The sequence below is a fragment of the Globicephala melas genome, chromosome 4 (assembly GCF_963455315.2).
Source record: "Globicephala melas chromosome 4, mGloMel1.2, whole genome shotgun sequence".
Lineage (NCBI taxonomy): Eukaryota > Metazoa > Chordata > Mammalia > Artiodactyla > Delphinidae > Globicephala > Globicephala melas.
Genome location: NC_083317.1, coordinates 64,862,493 through 64,882,692, shown reverse-complemented (window position 1 = coordinate 64,882,692; position 20,200 = coordinate 64,862,493). Strand labels below are relative to the sequence as shown.

General features: G+C 41.1%; 1 protein-coding gene across 3 annotated transcripts in view; it reads left to right on the top strand.

The window, feature by feature from the left end:
* Window positions 1–20,200, top strand: part of IGSF11 (immunoglobulin superfamily member 11) — a 139,072-nt gene that overhangs the window by 37,001 nt on the left and 81,871 nt on the right. The window contains exon 2 of one of the 3 annotated variants that reach the window (XM_060298105.1): window positions 1,815–1,877. The exons of the other annotated variants lie outside the window; for them this stretch is intronic. The gene's annotated coding sequence lies outside the window, so the exon portion shown is untranslated. The remainder of the gene's footprint in view (window positions 1–1,814; window positions 1,878–20,200) is intronic. 3 annotated transcript variants of the gene reach the window in all.

Below are 20,200 nucleotides of genomic sequence, written 5' to 3'. Positions count from 1 at the left end.
GGTTATAAAAATGGTCAGTGATTCCCTCTTGCGTTTTGGGTAGAGCCCAAAGCCTAAACTATAAAGTCATACAAGTTTCTTTGAATCTTTGTAGCTTAACTTTCTGCACTTTTACTGTTTATTACTTTGCCTCAAAGTCTGTGCTGTAAACATACCATCTACTTTTATGACCCCCAGGCTTTTGCAGATGCTCTTCCTCTGCCTGAGATGCCTTTCACGTCTCACTATGTCTGATGTATCCTTTGCAGCTCAAAGGTTATCTCCTCTCTGGAGCCTCTCTGAACACGCCATTTGTCTTCGTCTGTGCTCATACAGTATTGTATTATATATAGTACTTCTGTTATATCACTTTATTGCTTTGTGTACCAATACTTTTGTAAAATGTAATAAAAATGAAATAGAAAAATGAGGTGTAAAGAAGACATAGAAAATAGAAACCTCATTTTAAAATTATTAGATTCAGCAGCCCTAAAATTACTAGGTTTCTAAATGTTTATGCTCAGTTTTGAACTTAACTATGTTTTTATGGACCAACAGCAAACAATTCACAGGTCGTCACTGGTCCACAGGTCACAGTTTGAGTAGCACTGTTTTATAACATTTATCAAACAGTTTTACAGTTATTTGCATGCATATTTGCTTTCCTGACTAGACTGGGGTTGTGTCTTTTTTATCTTGTGTTTTCCTTTATCTGGCTTCTCATCCTTTGTCCCCTAACCTCCCCCCCGACACCCCGGTCATCCCCTCCCCCCCAAAACCAGGTCTTAAAATAGTACGTGACAGAGTTAATCAGTGAATGTTCATTGAAGGATTTAAGTATAGCAGTGGTCTCATTACCGTATAATCACAACTGACTTGCATTTCAGTTTGCAAAGTCACATGGGTAGAGCTTTGTGTTAGTTCATACGGGTATTGCTTTGAACTTCATGATGCCATAGTGAAGTACTGTTGGGGAAGGGGCTTGCTGACTCAGTCTGAAGTAGATTCACTTATGTTGTACTCTGCCTAATTTCAGTAGTCTCTGAGAAATCTTGCATGCAACACACGTCCACATTCTTAGCACAAGTGATAAAATAGCTCTCTGCTGTAGGGGAGGAGCAGAGAACTAGTAACACCACTGAAGCAACTTTTTAGCAAATACTTGTTTTGAGGAGAATGTTTGTTGCCAGTTACAAATGAAATGCTTTTAATTTTTCTGGTTTTACTGACACACTACACGCAGATGCCAGGTCTCCCACCCTTGGGGACATCCAGCCCTCACACCCCTCCTTCCATCCCCATTCACAGTTCATTACTCAGTTTAGAATCTGCATTTTTGAAAGTTGTAGTTATCCAGCTTCAGAAGCTTAGAACTTGTCCCATATCTGTGATCTTGGAACAGTGTTCTGCTATGGTGGAAAGCAGTGGAAATCTGAGTTCCAGCCCAGGCTTTTCTGATAGTTGACTGCATGACTCTGGGCAAGTCATACTCCCCTTATAACTTGAGTCCTCATTGGAAAATCCAGACTAGATGATTTATAGGGTTGTTTTTTAACTCTCCCCTTTGGTCCCTGTGGGAGTCGACGTTTGCCTGCTTTGATTTTGGTCATTTAACTCTGGCTGGTGATCTTCATATACTGTCATGTACATCGTGTGCCAGCAGTTACCATATTATATTGACATTCTCGCCCTATTAATGTTGGTTGACTTGTTAAGCTGAACTCTGTCCTTTGTTTTTGCTACAGAGCTTTGTTTAGCACTCTGCCTACCGGGGAACAAACCTTGCATCAGTTGCATATTTGATATCCAACTAATATATTACAGAACTGTTTCAGGTTGTGGACGTCATGAAGCCCAGTTGGAGAGATGCTGATCAGTCCCACGACTGTGTAAAGCAGGTGAGAGTTGTGGTTATTCATTCACTATTCTCCTCTGGAGGGTCTCATTGATTATTAGCTTGATGGAGGATCTGAGTTGGTAGTCCTCTGTCTGGGCCTTCTTGGCCTCGGGCAGCTGAGAGAAAGATGTGAGTTCTCTGCCCACAGACTGTCCAGCCCTGTGGGGCAGCCTGCCAAGAGTCTCAAGTCACATGCCCAGGGAGTTGCTGCTACATTTTTTCTTCCTTGTCTTTTTCAAGGCTGCTGTTGTTGGGCTCTGTGCCTGGTGTCCCTGAATTGTAGCTCTTTTAATTCTCTGGGTGGTGAACTCCAAACATCGTTGAGCAGCCAGTGCAATCTTTATTGGGGCTGGATTACCTCCACCGAGTAGACCAAGCGTGTTTTTATGATATCACCAGGCAAGACTTGCAGCTGTGACCCGTACACTGAGCCCACAGTCCTCAGTCCCCACAGCGTGCCCCTGAATATCCCCATGCCGGGGTGTGCAGGGCTGTGGTGTGAGCTGTAGCTTGTCCTCACCCGCTTCTCTAGGTAGGTATTCCATTGCTCATTCCATTTGCAGAGCTGAGCCCTGAGCCTCTTTGTAAGATCTTTTATACACCAAAGTGCTCAGACGCCACGAGGAAGGTTAGTACTTGGAGTTGTATTGCAGTGGTGGTGACGGATTAAAACTGAGCCCCTACACACGTTTTCCTAGGCTACAGGTTTGTGAAATGGTTCACAAGTTTAGAAGTTTAGTAGATGGATATCTAGTGGAATGAAACTAATTAAGTTTATTGCACCACTAGCCTTAACTTTACTTAACGTGGTGTTCTAAGTACCAGCCGTGGTTTTAGGATGATCCCATTACCGTGAGTCACCTATTCTGCTGAGAAATATGGAGAAGAGACTGTGAGTCTGGAGAACTTAGAAAATTTTCTTTTCTTCTTCTTTGTGTGGCCTTTTCTTTCCATTTAATTTCTGTGTTCTCTCTCTTATGTGAGAGGCACTAACGAATTCATGTAAAACCTGTATTTTAATGTTGACCCATCTGCTTTCCAGTTGTTTAGCCTTGGGAGAATTTATTATCCTCTCTGAGCTATAGTTTCCTTCCTAGTAAAAACAAGATACTGCCACTACTATTTTAAACATTAAGCATCATGTGAAGGTGTGTACCTGGTGTGGTACCCGGCTGACCTACGGAAGGATGATAAAGGATCCTTGCCATTTTCCTGTTACATTGAGCATACACAATATTTCTTACTATAAATCCCTCATTTGTACCTGTAGTGAAAATGTTACAAATGGCATCAAGTAGAAATCGAGGCATGTAATGAAAAAAGTTTAGTGAACGTTTCTTGGGCACCAGGCACTGTGAGTGGAGGAGAAGACAGCTTCCCTGAGCTGTTGGCAGTCTCACGGGTAATACAGGGAAGCAAGCGGTGTTTGCAGAGGGTGTGATGGGTGCTGTGGCGGTGCGGCTGGTGTGCTCTGCAACTGTGGAAGCAGGCCACTCGCTTCTAAGGCGAGAGGAGCAGAAGGGATGGCAGAAAGTCAGGGGAGAGTTCCTGGAGGAATGGGGTTTTGAACTGTGGCTTGTTGAAGGAGGAAGGAGGTTCCAGGCTGAGGGAACTACACGCAAAAGACCAAAAAGTGTAAAGTAGCGTGGGGCGTGCAGCGCAAGTCGTTCAGGCTGGCTTCATTGTAGCGATGTGTGACACGGCCAGTGCTGGACGGTGGAGCTGCTGATGACCGGCCCATGGAAGGCCTTTCTGTCATGCTGAGAAACTTGGTTTGTCTCTTGGGGAGAACGGGCTCGTCATCGCAAGGCTCTCTTCTGAGGTGTGGCATGATCAAATTTGCATTTTAGAAGCATCCATCTGGTGCGAGGGCATGGAATCTGTTGGTGGGAGACAAGGTGAGGAGAAGGGGGGACATATGCTAAGAGGCTGGTGCAGGGGTTCAGAGGAGAGACGAAGATGGCAGAAGGGATGAAGAGGAGGACACCAACTGAGAGTAACTGAGGAGGTAAGAATCTGCGACTCCTTCATCTTGAAGAATGAAAAAGCATCTGGGGGAATCTCCTAGGTTCTTGTCTTGGCTGCATAGGAATGGAGAATAATAGAGGAGGAAGGTCAGGTTTTGGAAGAAGATGATAAATTCAGTTTCGGATAAATCGAACGGGTGCTGCTTGTGGAATGTGATCCAAGGGAAGGGAAAACCAGGAAGCAATTTGATACATGGGTCTAGGGCTTAAGGGAGGTCAGAGCCAGAAATGTAGCTTTTCACCTTGATCGATAATAACGACATAGGAAACAATAAGTAAAATGGTCGCTTTGTCCTTGCACTGTGACAGAAGGACAGACATTTATAATATATCACAAATGAAGCTGTCATTAAAAATGTCCAATAGATCCCCCTCCCCTCCTACCTCAGTTCTCTCCTTAGTAGAGATAGGATATTGCTATTTCCCCTTTCTCTCTCAACCCCCATAGGGCCTTTTGGTTTGAAATACTGCTTTGAAATTAAATAAGGTTGAATTTTGAAGGGTCTTAAATTTTAATATGATACTTTCCATAACTCTAAGCTGCATTTTAATGGGGCTTAGCATAACTTCTGATGCCTCTGGGAGTGCTTCTTAGTAATTTATTATTATTATTATTTTATCATTAGCTCTTAGACAGAAGTTGAGAGAAAATTATTAGAACAATCAGGATGTATTCCCTAGGCTGTGAAAGAGATAAGTGTAAGGTCTCGGCTACAGTGGCTTTTTGTCTTCTCACTCGGCACACCCTGGCTTCTGTCTCCTGGGAGCTCTGCAGTTTTAGATCAGCATCAAGTTGTCACTGAGTGGCAGCGTTCAGTGACAGAGTTCTTACAGGTCAGAATTTTTTGGATAATCTTCCACATCCTCACCTTTCCTCCTACCATTCTCTCTTCTTTTTTTCTTATTTCAGCGGACCTTAGGAAATCATATTCTTGGATGTTCTCATTCTATTCCTTTGTGGGCTTTACGTGTTTTCCTTAATTTTCCTCTTGTCAGTATTGAGGTTTATGATAACCTGTCCTTTTCTATCTTCTTCCACTTGAATATGCATAGAAAATCAGCCGTGCTCTTCTGGCATCCTTAAAATTATAGCTTTGCCTGTTTTTTATTTTTCTTTCTCTCTCTCCTACTATCCATTGAGATGACAAATATTCTAGGTTCAATCACTGCCACCTCTCCCACACCCACGCTCCAAATATACCTGTTAAACCTCTGTATTGCTCTAGCGACATGACCAACCACGCTTGCCTTAAATACTTCTTATACTGGGAAGTTTGCTGTCTCGTATGACTTATTTCATTTTCAGCAGCTTCAGTTGTCAAAAGGCTTTCTTTATGATATAAACACGTGCTACTGTGATATGTTAAACAATGTACTTTCTGTTTCTGGTATTTTCTGCTGCCCTCTGTCAGTTTTACTTTTTCGGGTTAGCAGTGGGGGAAGAGACACCTCAGCAGAATGCAGAGAAGAGGCAAGTGTCTGGTTTTTGAATTTCAGAAATTACAAAGCCTGGGTCTGACTATAAAACTAAATTTGGAAAAGTCAGGAAAAAAGATGTTGTAGACAAGTTGAGGGAGAGTCAGATAGGGAGTTGAGAGAGCCCAGATATCGGCCTTGTGCTTGAGAGAACCTCTAGGAAGGTTTGATGAATTCTAGAGGAGAGTGAACTTCTCCATAAACCTCACAGCAAAACTGCAAAGATTAAGTTTCTGCCTCTCAGCTCAGTGGGGGCTCACAATGAAAATTAAGTTTAGTTACTGAAGAAATGAAGAGAATGAAGTTACATTTCTTGCCCATCTGATTTGTAGGCTGAGATTTGTCTGTGTTATTTCTATATTGAAAACCAGTGAGACGTAGTGGAAAATTGCACAGGCTTGGAAGCCAGATTAATTTGGGTTTAAATCTTAGCTCTGCATAATATCCTAGTCAAGTTACTTAATCTCCCTGAGTCTGGTTTTTTGTTTTTCATTTGTGTAACTGGAATAATAATACCCACTTTGTGGGAGTGTTTTGATGCTTAGATGAGAGGTACATACAGTCTCTAGAATGGTGTCTGGCTTATAATAGGCATTCAGAAATAACTCTCTCACTTAATTTTTTGTCTCAGTACTGCTTCTTATTTTGTCCTCTTAAGACTTAATAGAATATATCTAAATACTTCTTTCATATGATAGGCTTATAAATATTTGAAGACCAATATCCTCAACAGTGCCTAGCACTGTGTCTTGCATATTTGAGAAGCAGTGTGACATAATGTATCCTGGAGCCCGTTGCTTGGATTTGAATCCCAGCTAGGCCTCTTACTAGCTTGGGTAAGTTACTTAACTTTCTTTGGACCTCAATTTCCTTGTTTGTAAAATGGGGTAATAATAATAATACCTATCTCGAGGTAGTTGTGGATATTAAAGATGTTAACACATATAAAGACTTCCAGACACACGGTAGTTCATCAGGCATAGAGTAAGTGCCTCATGGTGATAGAGACAATGCTACGTGATCACCTAGTCCTGTTTTATTTTCCTCTTTAGAGCCAGGTACTGGCTGCTTTTTCTTTCCTTCCTTGTGGGTTAGCTTGGGACCATGTATTTATTCTAAACAGTAAATTATAAGTGGAGGCGACAGGTGTCATTTATGAGCCAAAGCACTTTGCCACATGGATTGTAGAGACCCTCATGTGGATTGTAGAGACCTTCATATGATGGTTTCACAAGGTCATACTGGACTGAGTCCCTGAGTCACCATTTAGTAGAGAGCTTCTGGATCCCTAGAGGACACTGTGTGAGCAAGAAATAAACTTTGTTTAAAGCTGCTGAGATTTCAGAGTTAATTTGTTACTGAGGCACAATGTAGCCTATGAGGATTAATGTAATATGGCTGTTATGATTGTTGACTAGTTGAATACCAAATGAAAGAAACTGTTGAGTCAATTTTAGCAGAGTCCTTTTCAGTGAAGGTATTAAGGAGAGAGGAAGGGATTTTTTTAAGGAAACAGACGGGGTTGAGACAGGGACATTAATTTTCCTTTTTGAAAGAGGTTTCATGTAAGTTTATGACTGGGTGATAGAATTCTTTGCCCTTCTTTTTCTTGCCCCATATCCTATAATAGAAATCTGCTTGTTTTAAAGCTTCTTGTATCTTGTTAAACTTCAAACTTGTATCTTGTTAAACTTGTGTTCTGGAGTGGTAATTGATAATTTTATTAGTGAATGAGTTTATCAGATACCATTTGACAGCATTGACAACAGCATGAAAGGAGTTTGAAAAGATAGCTCCAAGGTTAGAGCCGGTTGTTACCGTTAGCTAGAAAAAAAATTGGGAAAGCAAACTTATTTTTAAGGAGAAGATGGTGACTTCACTTTTGGACATTGAGTTTAAAGAGTATTAACATGGTGGTTGGAAGTTTGACACTCCATCTCTTGTGAAAAGCTGGGATAACAGTGGTTTAGATAGAGACCTTCTGTTGTTAGGCTCAAATAAGCCCAGTCCCCCAATTTTATAATTGATAGAGCACATCTTTGAGATTTTAGAACAGGTTTGTGGAAGTATACGATTTATTATATAAACTTCGGACAGACTTTCTATGAGCGCACCTTTTGTTCATCGGGGGTACAAACTTATCTGTTATATGTAGTAACAGAAACCTACATGAAATGAGTGAATTATTTTTTTAAGGACAGGTACTACTGAAGAAAATAGAAAAGTGGAATGGCACTTAAAAATATACATTTGGCTCTGTGAACAAAATGATTTTTTGATTTTTTTTGTTTACTTTTTCTTTTTCAAGGCAAAGTTTCTTCAGTAAAAGGATGAGAGAGGAGAATTTCTTCTCTGTCAAATTTAATCTGTAGCCATCTGCTGCTGTATCTCATTATGTTCTTCATGTAATTAGAGCAATTAGGCTGAGGCTTGCACTATATATTGGTCTTGGAAAGAGAGTTGAGCTGTTTGCAGGCTTATTTTGAGAGACTGGAGATTAACGGCCTAATCTTTTAGGTAAACTGATGGAAACCGAGAAATGTTTAAGCTACTAAAAGAAGAAGGCAGTTTTTTCTCTTCTCTGTAATGTTGCTTTCCTATCACCATGGTGACTGGGTATCTTGACAAATATGTTTTTAATGAGATGAACTCAAAAGGTAATAGAGAAGAAAGGTTGTAGAAGAAAGAGAGAAGGGCTCTGTGGAGTGGTGATTGTGGTGGAAACCTCTCTCCAAAATTTTAACACTGAGCTGCTTGGAAGGCAGGAATGGAGAAAAGGAGAAGGAGAATTGAAAGGAGACAGCGTTGATTAGAGATGTACAGAACTCTCTTTTGGGGAGCCAGTCACCTGAATTTGGTTTGTGTACTGAAGAAGGGCAAGGGGGTTAGGTACTGTAACAAAGATGTGCTAAACTATTGTGGGATCCCTCGGATAGGACCGCAGTGCCACTCTGCACAACCAGCTAGGATTAGTGTGCCATTCCACATCCTGGAAGGGACTTCTCGTGAGGGCTGACAGCTCTTCCTTCCTGCTCTGTCTCCCTCTTCGCCCTTATCTTCATTTCAGTTGCCAATACACTAGTGGTGATTCTCATCACCAATAACTGAACTGTTGCATTATTTTCCAACTGATCTTTATCAAGCCATTATCTACTCCAATTCAACCTACCTGAGGCCACCAAATGCATTTTTATGAAACATCACTTCATTTTCGTCTCTCTTTTAATTCACGTGTTTTCCGCATTGCCCGCAATGCCACACTTCTTACCCTGGCATTCAAGGTCCCCTGAAAGGTTACTGACCCACGTTATCAACCATAGCTCTTCTCCATGAACCCTACTATTTCCAGCTAGTCTAGTGTCTTCCCTGTCTTAAGAACGTTTCATGTTCACGTCCACTGCTGCATCTCTGCACACGCTATTGCTGTTTTCTGAAAACCTCTTTATTTCTCTAAGTTCTAAATCCTTCAAGGTCTACCTCAGTACTTAACTATCCTAATTATTTTCTACCACTATTGTCTCTTACATTTTTATTGAATAGTCCTTACAGTGCTCAGAATAGTTGTTTATAACATGATAGATGCCGAAAAGTTGGTGGTGATTGAACCATAGACCTTTAGATGTGGAAGAACTTTAGAGATCAAGATGGCCCATCTTGTTCTTAATTTCAAGCAGCTGTGGCACTGAGTCTATCAGCTTAAAGAAATGAGTTGGGTCTTTACTGCATTTCTTCGTTTAATCTTCTGTCAGAGCCCTGGTGTCATTGAACGGTTGACAGAGACAACCATTTTCTCCCGTTTTAAGGGGATTTATCCTGGATGCACTGAGTGTGTTTAGCGTCTGGGTGCGTGCCCAGGGCTGTGTGCATGGAACACTTAATTCTAGGGGCTGTCCGTGCTCCACTCTATTCAGATCAGAACTTATTTATGTGTGCCAGGCCACTGCTGAGCTTGGCACATGGTGGTGGGCAGGAGAGGCCTGCTGGTCTCTGTGCATATGACAAGTTCTGCTCCTGCTGGGCGGGGCATATGCCCGGGTGAGAGAGCAGCAGAGGGGCAAAACACTGGGAGGGAGAGACTGGGAGTGAGTGCTAAGAGCAGAAAGAAAAGGAGATATTAAAAATGGAGGGGATTGGTATCCACATTCCTAGTGGAAACAGCCAGGGAGAGCATGGCTGTGGTGTCTTTCTCAGTGTCTTGCATCTTTATCTGGGTCCTAGCATCACTTGAAGGTAACTGACTCCAACTCCTCATTCATTTATAGTGTGATCTATGCCTTATCCCAACTCTACGTTAAGAAGGTGTTAATTCTTCATGAAAGGTGTCCATATTTTAGTTCTCCAAGGCTACTTAACTCTTTATTTTAGTTATGCCAGTGAGATCCTGGTCTGCATATCTGAAACTGTTCCATTTATCCTTGAATTATATCTCCAAAGCATGGAGCTCTAGTTTTTACAGATTCAGCCATGGAGTCTGTCCAAAGTGTCCAGGATACAGCTGTCCAGCCCTGTAACCATACTTTATGTTTCAGTCACATGGATTTTGTTGCTTCAAAATGGCAAATTTATAGGGTGTCAGGAATTGCACAAACTATGCACATGCATCCACTCAACAGCTATTTATTGAGCAAGTATTCTCTGATATGAAGAATGTGAAGATCCTTGCCCTCACAGAGCCTCCATTTTACTGCAAGGAGAAATAGACAATAAACAGTAAGAAAAATAAGGATAATGTATACTACGTTAGGAGGTGGTAAGTGCATTGGGAGACAGAAAAAGTACAGAATAGTAAGGAGGTGACTTGAAAATATGTGAATGAGGCTAAATATAACTTAATATTTTCAATTTGGTTAAATTTAAACCTTTTTTTTTGGCCGTGCTGCGCAGCTTTCTGGATCTTAGTTCCCCAACCAGGGATTGAACCCCGGGCCCTGGCAGTGAAAGTGTCCAGAGTCCTAACCACTGGACTCCAGGGAATTCCCCAAACCTTATATTTAAAAAAAATATGTAATTTGAAGAGATTGTACCTTTTCATGGGTTTTTAGGACCATGAGGAGTCGGGCATTCAGATCGTGGTGTCTGGACCCTACAGGAATAATTGGTTGTTTAGTCCTGTCCATTTGGGACTGGAGAGAAGGACAGGAATAAACCCCCAAACCTCAAGTCTGTAGATCAAAATTTAGTGAGAAGAAGCTCCAAAGCAAAGAAGACATTGAATGCCTCCTTTCTGTTCTCATGGACTTGGGAGTTGCTCCTTAAAGATAGGAATGTGTCTTGTTCTAATATTTGTCTTCAGTGTACGGCAGTAATCATTGGAGTTTTAGGTATTTTTGATTAAATACCTTTTTACTGAATAGATTTAAATATGAGTTTAGGAATACGTTATCTTGAACATGCCATTCTTCATTCTTAATTTACACGCTAAAATATTAAGGTGCAAGGAAGGGCTTAAAAAGGTGAGTGGAGAAAGGATGCATTTCCTTTGTCTACCTACTATACTTTCAATCTTTTATTCTCCCTTTTTCTTCTTGTCACTTCTCTTTAGGATAATCAGTGTTACTGAACTGAGGAACTGTATCTCAGAATCAAGATCAAACCACATGTCCTGGCATAATCCTCAAGTTTTGATGTTCTGTTTTTCACGCTCAGGCATAAAATGTTTTCCCTTAGGTATTTATTTTCTGTTACCTGATTTTCACTCCCTAAAGTTTGCTAATTTGACTGGAGCTGACCTAGTAATTTATAACTTGAAAGTCCTTCTCTGCTCTCTGCCCCGTCTGTGTCCATGCCATGCATGCCCGTTGTGTGCTTCAGTCATTCAGTGCTTTTTACTCTCAAACACTATAATTGACTCTAGTTATATATTTCTTCAGGTTGTTCTCTGGTCAGAGATTTAGTTAGTGAGGTAGCAGTAGAAGCATATGTCAGTTCCAGGGCTCACCAGGATTCACCTCCCGGCTTTGGTGGGGTGTGGAGAGCTGGGCCAGGCTCGTTTTTGTCAGCCTATTGTTGCCTGTTCTGTTTTAGCTGCCCAGCTCTGTGTGTGTGAAGGTAGCACAGCATTATTCTTGGTTTCTTTTTCAGCTAAATATTTTTTTTTCCAAAGAATAAGTAACCTATGTACCTATTCCTATAAATGAAGAGACTGTTTAATAGAGAAGTGTGAATGGAAAGGCAGATTTTAGGGTTTGAAGGTTTTAAAAACTTTTTTAAAAGATCAGTTGTGCTGTCTCTTTCATAAAACTGTGTATCTATTTGAAGTCTGATAGTATTTGAAAACCATAGTAATGAATGTATTACTGAGAAACAACTCAATAGTACTAATTTCTAGAATAAGTCTGGAATCCTTTTTCTGCTGGCATTTTAAGTCATCATCTTGAACCAGAAAAACCTATGTGAATGTAATTCAAAACCAAATTCAGAACCTTTTCACTCTAAACTGGTGTCTGTTTTGATAATGCCATTATTTTCCTAATCTCAAAGGCTAGAAAAACCATGGGATGATTTTATTTTCTCTCTTATTCAGTATCCTTTACTTCTGTTAAACATTCCCATCAATTTTTCCTTTTAATATCTCTCACCTTACCTGTTTACTGTCCATTTCCAAAGATCCCCCGGTTCAGGTCCTCTTTATTTCCCACTTAGTTTGATGTGATAATGTTTGCAGTATTAACCAGTGGCCATCCCCTCACTATGGTTTTTCTTATACTTACCCTTCTTTTCATTTGGCATTCTGACTTATTTTTTAATGAAAAGATTAAACAGCATATTCTGTAGTATAAAAAAGTCAAGTTTTTGACTTTTCAATTTTAGAAGTCAGATTCGAGGGAGAAAGGGAATTGGTGTGGAAGATTCCAAATCTGCTCTTCCTGTCCTCAGAAAAGTAGAGCTTGACGTGGTGGCACAGAGATCCCCGTGCCCAGCATGGTGGATGGAGCTGAGGTAGCTATGCCAATTCCCATGGCCAGGATAATTTAGGTGGCAACAGGAGGTGCCTGTGTGTGCACAGGGGGGTATAAATGTGGCCAGGAGAGAGCCAGACTTGGAGAAGGCTTGTGGGAGGGATGAGGAGGATGAGGGAAGGATCTGGGTAGACCTGTTGGTGGAAGAGCTTCAGGTATTTGCAGGGATAAAGGCAAATGATGGTCTTCACCCATCCTATCCCCAGATCCCCCAAATCTAGCGTTTTGTAATCCTTTGGCATTTAGATATAACCTTTGAGAAAGAAGAAACCAGAAATTGATTGGGATTACCCTGAATTGACTGAAATTCAGTTTTTACCATTCAGTGGAATGGTAGCCCCCAAACAGAAATGAAATTCAGCTATACAGAAATAAACTCCAATTTCCTGCATGCTTGAGATGGTGCTTTGCAGTATGTGTACCTGTTACTCTAGTGCCTTTCCAGTGCTGCCTTCCTAATGTTGCTGCTTTCCGTGTGGAGGAATCTACTGACGCTGTTTGCAATACATGGCCTGGATTTCCAGATTCTTCATAGTCGAGTTCTACCCCATTGTTTCCCACTGTGCTCCAAATTGAACCTCTCATTTAGGCAGGCTGGTCTCCTCATTAGCCTCATGTCTGCCAGAGAACCCCTCAGCATCTCACCCAACCACTCTTTATTTGCTTATATTTCTCCTCTTTACGTTCAGACAGGGACTGTGCATCTCCTCGTTTATGCCAGTCTAAATCCTATCCATTTTCAAGATTCAGCTCAGATTGTGCTGCCTTTTTAAAAGGTTTTTTTTTTTTTTCAAATTTCAAAATCACAATGGTCTTGGTTTAAAAAAATTACAATACCGCCTAGCCCTTAGTTACATAGTGCTATTTGTGCCTTGATTTTTGTTCTACAGCCATTAGTCTTTATTTCTCCGACTAGATGATACGCTTCTTGGGAATATGGGTCATACGCCCCCATATTTTTCTTGCATTCTCTTAAATATTAGAACATGATGGGCAAGAGCAGATAATGGAAAATTACTCATTAATTAGCAGGGTAGAAGCCATTGCTGTTTATATTGTGCATGTGAGACAAAGTTTATCTGTTTTCGCTGTGTATTTCTACATCTCTACCACTCTAGCAGTTAGATAAAAGAAGCAAGCAGTGTTCTAATCTCATACTTTTACATGTACCTGTCCAGTTTTCCCAGCACCACTTATTGAAGAGGCTTTCCTTTCTCCACTGTACATTCCTGCCTCCTTTATCAAAGATAAGGTGACCATATGCGTGGGTTTATCTCTGGGCTTTCTATCCTGTTCCATTGATCTATCTTTCTGTTTTTGTGCCAGTACCATACTGTCTTGATTACTGTAGCTTTGTAGTATAGTCTGAAGTCAGGGAGCCTGATTCCTCCAGCTCCGTTTTTTGTTCTCAAGATTACTTTGGCTATTCGGGGTCTTTTGTGTTTCCATACAAATTGTGAAATTTTTTGTTCTAGTTCTGTGAAAAATGCCAGTGGTAGTCTGATAGGGATTGCATTGAATCTGTAGATTAGAACACTCCCTAACACCATACACAAAAATAAGCTCAAAATGGATTAAAGACCTAAATGTAAGGCCAGACACTATCAAACTCTTAGAGGAAAACATAGGCAGAACACTCTATTACATAAATCACAGCAAGATCCTTTTTGACCCACCTTCTAGAGAAATGGAAATAAAAACAAAAATAAACAAATGGGACCTAATGAAACTTCAAAGCTTTTGCACAGCAAAGGAAACCATAAGCAAGACCAAAAGACAACCCTCAGAATGGGAGAAAATATTTGCAAATGAAGCAACTGACAAAGGATTGATCTCCAAAATTTACAGGCTCAATGTAGCTCAATGACAAAAAAACAAGCAACCCAATCCAAAAATGGGTAGAAGACCTAAATAGACATTTCTCCAAAGAAGATATACAGACTGCCAACAAACATATGAAAGAATGCTCAACATCATTAATCATTAGAGAAATGCAAATCAAAACTACAATGAGATATCATCTCACACCAATCAGAATGGCCATCATCAAAAAATCTAGAAACAATAAATGCTGGAGAGGGTGTGGAGAAAAGGGAACCCTCTTGCAATGCTGGTGGGAATGTGAATTGGTACAGCCACTATGGAGAACAGTATGGAGGTTCCTTAAAAGACGAAAAATAGAACTACCACATGACCCAGCAGTCCCACTACTGGGCATATACCCTGAGAAAACCATAATTCAAAAAGAGTCATGTAGGGCTTCCCTGGTGGCGCAGTGGTTGGGAGTCCACCTGCCGATGCAGGGGACACGGGTTCGTGCCCCGGTCCGGGAGGATCCCACATGTCGCAGAGCTGCTGGGCCCGTGAGCCATGGCTGCTGGGCCTGCGCGTCTGGAGCCTGTGCTCCACAACGGAAGAGGCCACAACAGCGAGAGGCCTGCGTACCGCAAAAAAGAAAAAAAAAAAAAAAAAAAAGAGTCATGTACCAAAATGTTCATTGCAGCTCTATTTACAATAGCCAGGAGATGGAAGCAACCTAAGTGTCCATCATCGGATGAATGGATAAAGAAGATGTGGTACATATATACAATAGAATATTACTCAGCCATAAAAAGAAGCGAAATTGAGTTATTTGTAGTGAGGTGGATGGACCTAGAGTCTGTCATACAGAGTGAAGTAAGTCAGAAAGAGAAAGACAAATACCGTATGCTAACACATATATATGGAATCTAAGAAAAAAAATGTCATGAAGAACCTAGGGGTAAGACAGGAATAAAGACACAAACCTACTAGAGAATGGACTTGAGGATATGGGGAGGGGGAAGGGTAAGCTGTGACAAAGTGAGAGAGTGGCATGGACATATATACACTACCAAACGTATAATAGATAGCTAGTGGGAAGCAGCCGCATAGCGCAGGGAGATGAGCTCAGTGTTTTGTGACTACCTAGAGGGGTGGGATAGGGAGAGTGGGAGGGAGGGAGACGCAAGAGGGAAGAGATATGGGGACATATGTATATGTATAACTGATTCACTTTGTTATAAAGCAGAAACTAACACAGCATTGTAAAGCAATTATACTCCAATAAAGATGTTAGAAAAAAAGAAGCAAGCAGTGGGTGGATGCATGCTCCTATAAGTGAAACAAAGCTGATTTGCTCTATTTTTAGAAAGCTTGATGGTGTTCGTTTTTCAGGTGTCACTTAAAAATAGGTAGCTGAGTAAGTACTCTGTTTTAATGCAGTCGTATACTTCGGTAAAAAGACCTTTGGAATATGGGCACCTACAGGTTTAACCTCTTTAGTTAATACTTGCTCAGAGTTATTGAAGGGATAGAGAAAGCAAATGCTCTGTCTTGTGTAAGTTTTTTTAATTAGGAAAAATTATGTGACATTAATTGCGGTCCCTTGACCGCAAGAATAATTTTATCACAGATTGTAGTTCTGTGTTTCATTTGTTTGCTTGAAAGAAACTCAGCTGGTTTCCTGCCCTGTTCTGTACTTTCTTTTTTATTCAGTATTTGGAGCCTCTTCATAGAGGGGTCGTCCTCCATTTTGTTTTGGAGAGGCTGGATCTTCCTTTTGCATATTACCTCTCTGGCTATAATAATTCCCTGGAGGTCCAGGGCAGGCAGGAGACCTGGGAAAGGAAGGCAGGAGCTGAAACTCGAGAGGCTTCAGCCACATGTTATTCTGTTCCCCCTCCCCACCCTCCCCAGCAATGCATCTGTTTCCGCCAGTTCCACAGGAGAACGCAGAACCCATTTTGCAGAAGTCAGCCATATGCCCCTCTTCAGGGATGACCTATAAAACATGTATTGTTTTTTACATGTAAAAGTATATAGTGCATCTAATATTTTTTAAGTCCTTAAATGATCCCTTACAAACAACTTGAGTTTTGTAATACTCTGCTTTTAATGCAATCTTATCTGAGTTTTTTTTTTTAATTAAGAAGCTCTCAAAAAAAATCACGTGTGTGTGTATACATACACATGTACGCACATGCACACACACACACACTTTTCTACTGGTAATGACCCTGTCACAGTAAGGTTATTCCAAAGTGTGCCCTTATTGTGAGAGTAAGGAAGAAGATGCATTAACTTTGGGCGGAATCCTTGCCCTGTTTGGTGATACTGCTTGCCAGTGAATAATAAAAAAATGAAATAAAATAAATAGAGAATCCTCTACAAAGAGAAAACAGTACAACTATATTTATTTACTTGCTTGCTCATGCACTTATTTATTTAACATGTTTCAATAGATGCTGATGAGAAAAAACACCTGGTACTATGAGAAAGAATGCATAGGAAAGGGGGCCTTTCTGAGAAGGGTGCTTTAAGGAAGTGATGTCTAAGCTGACACCTGAAAAGCAAATAGGAATTAGAGAGTAAAAGGGTCAAAGAAGAGGCTGTTGTCTTGAAGTTGGAAATGGCCGGGTATGTTGGAGGACCTGAGGGCTGGACATGTGGCATAGCGATTGAGGAGCAGAGTGGCAGGTGCTGGAGGCAGCTTCATTTATTTTTTATTTTTTTTAAAATTATTTTATTTATTTATTTTTGGCTGCATTGGGTCTTCGTTGCTGTGCGCGGGCTTTCTCTAGTTGCAGTGAGCGGGGGCTACTCTTCGTTGCGGTGTGCGGGCTTCTCGTTGCAGTGGCTTCTCTTGTTGCGGAGCATGGGTTCTAGGCATGCGGGCTTCAGTAGTTGTGGCGCACGGGCTTAGCTGCTCCGCGGCATGTGGGATCGTCCCGGACCAGGGCTCGAACCCATGTCCCCTGCATTGGCTGGCAGATTCTTAACCACTGTGCCACCAGGGAAGCCCGGCAGCTTCATTTAGAAATGCTTATATTTAACTTTTAAAAGATGATTCTTGGGTTCATGATTGACAGCTGTGGAAAGTGAAGTAGTTTGTTCTGGGTCATCAGTTTGCCAAAACAGTAGATTCTTATACAGTCATGTCTAACTCTTAATAGAGAATGTAAAGAAAGCCTAGAGGAGAGATTTAACACAGGTCATACTATGATCAATGGCCTTTATAAGCCTTTTAATCTTTTACTTTAATGAGTGGAATACCTGGACATTTACTTGACACATTTCATATATATATATATATATATATATATGTCTTTGAGTTTAATGTTTTTGGCATTAATTTTTGAAACTCAGTATTTGGCATCCCCTTATGTTTAGTAACCTTTAGAACTTGGGTTACTTCACTGAGAATATAACAATGTGGTTAAGTTAGAGCCCTCCTTCAGTACCCGGTTAAGTTTGGAACGTGTCCTTTTTTTCCCTTTTCCTTTCCCTTCTCCAGCTTATCTATTAGGTAGAATTACAGAAGGCAATGGGAGCAGTTGTCTCTTCTAGACATGGTGCTGTGTTACCACCTCCTGTGCAGGCAGAACCCTGCGCATTCCAGAGATGTCCTGGGAATGGAAATGAGACAAAGGGAGAGGAAGGAGCACTGGGCTGCTGGGTTAAGCTGCGGGATACTCAGTTTATGAAAGAATAAACTGGATGTAGAGACTAGGAAGTGGCAAAAAGATTCTTTCACTTGGCTATCTTAAACTTAAATCTAAATCTGGCCCTTATCACTGTAATCTGGTTGCCTTTTATTTGGGTAAATATGTAGTCTTTGACATACTGTCTCAATGCTACCTTTGTACTAACCTAAGTCTGGAAATCCTTATCTATATCATTGGAGATTCATGATATGGAGATGGAAGTTGCCTACAAGAGTGAGTTTGTGGAATCTTCTTTTCTACAGGCCTTCATAAATAAGACAGATGTTTTGTTTGTGTGAGGTTGTCTAGAAGTGATCTTATTTGGCGCTAAAATAGGTTGGATTACCTATGAAAGAGCCATATACTCAGAACCTTAAAAAAACGAAACCTAAGAGCTAGTTAAAAGTATAAAATGTCTTTTCTTCTTTTGGTTTTGCACCTTCTCCTCTTGCCTTGCCCTTCTTCCTGCAGGTAACCTGTGTATTTGCTGTAATGTGTGTACTTACCTTAAGCTAGTATTTCAAACCCTTTTCTCAGCCTGTGACATACTGGTAGGAAGTCCTCAACCCTGAGCCCCTTTCCTTTCTCTTTAGCTCTGCCCATCCTTTAACCCATCCTCTGATTTGCGCTCATTATCTACCTGTGCGTTACTTGTTTCTGAAACACTGTGGTTAATACACAGTCATAGGGCTTCCCTGGTGGCGCAGTGGTTGAGAGTCCGTCTGCCGATGCAGGGGACATGTGTTTGTGCCCCGGTCCGGGAAGATCCCACATGCCGCGGAGCGGCTGGGCCCGTGAGCCATGGCCGCTGAGCCTGCGCGTCCGGAGCCTGTGCTCCGCAACGGGAGAGGCCACAGCAGTGAGAGGCCCGTGTACTGCAAAAAAAAAAAAAAATACAGTCATAGGTATAACCCATCCAACCTTCTGACTTTTTTTTCCACTTGCTATTTTACTTACAAATCTGTAAAGCAGGTATGCAAACCCAGAGTGTAATGGTACCCAAGAGCCATCTTTCCCAAGGTAGTCTAATATACAGAATGCCACAGATGAGTCAAGAGGGAGTGACTGGAAAAACTCGAGGGAAACAAGCACATCCTTTAGGCTTCAAGTGGGAGTGGGGAGGTGCTAGAGTGATTTTTAGAAAACAGTGTGTGGCAGGCTGCACTAGAGGGCCTCCCAAGGATCCTTCTGGCTCCAGTGTTCTGAGACCTAAAAAATGTTGCCTAGTCGGAGACCACTGAAAACAAAAGGTTTCTGTACGTAGTGGAGCTCATTGTGCTCCTGACCCAGGAAGCTTGGCAGCTAGGCCCATCATAAGACTGTCAGTAGTCAATTCAAATCAATACCAATTAGGGAGTATTAATTAAAATTGCTGCCTCCCTAAGGAAAAGAAAATTGATTCTCTGTTTCTATACATAGATAAAAACAGTGACTGTCTATTTCTATATATAAATAAGTAGAAATATAGTTTTTTTCCCCAAATCAAAAGAAAGGCAATCACACTGAATATCTTTAATGTATCTAATAATAGTAATCTAGTGCTTTTAGGTTGCATGACTTCTTTATAGCACCTCAGTACCACCAAACAGAGCTTTTTCTTTTCATTCTTGTTTTACATAGTTCACCTGGCCCTCAACCCTCATCTCCGTGGTCTCTTGTCTACCCATGAACATAATTCTCCCCCCCGGCTAGTGTACTTCCTCAACCCTCATTAGAATGATGGTAATCATAATTGAAATGAGCTGATGTAAATGAAGAGCAGAAGTGTTATTTTTGCCCTGAGTACTTCTGATTATTGTATTTTTATCATGTAGTTTTTGACTTCTGGGTGGATGTTAGTAATCATTGTTGTAGCATCCTATTTTCAGAGAGACAAATTACTGAACTACAGAATGTCAGAGGGAGAATGGACCGTGAAGAGCATCTAGTGCAGCGATCCTCAAGTTTTAGTATGCATGGGATTACCTGGGGAGCTTACTAAGGATACCTAAGCTTGAGTTTTAACTCCTTAGGTTCTGATTCAAAGGTCTGAAGTAGGGCCCTTGAATCAGCAGTTTTAAACAAGTGTCTCTGATAATCCTGGTGCGTGTGGTTCAGGGACCTTATTTCTGTAGATCACTGGAGTGCAGTGAGTCCACTCTGGTTCACCTAGGGTTAGGAACATGGGCTTCTCATTCTGCAGTTTTATGTTTTAGCAAAATGGCCAGATCTACTACCCTTTGTGGACTGCTTTTGTAAAGACCACCACAGACATCCTGATTGCCAAATCCAGTGTGGTTGATTGCAGGTTTCTTAATAAATTGACTTTAACATACAAATTGATTTTGTGTTTTTTTGTGCCTGTGTTACTCTCCCCCC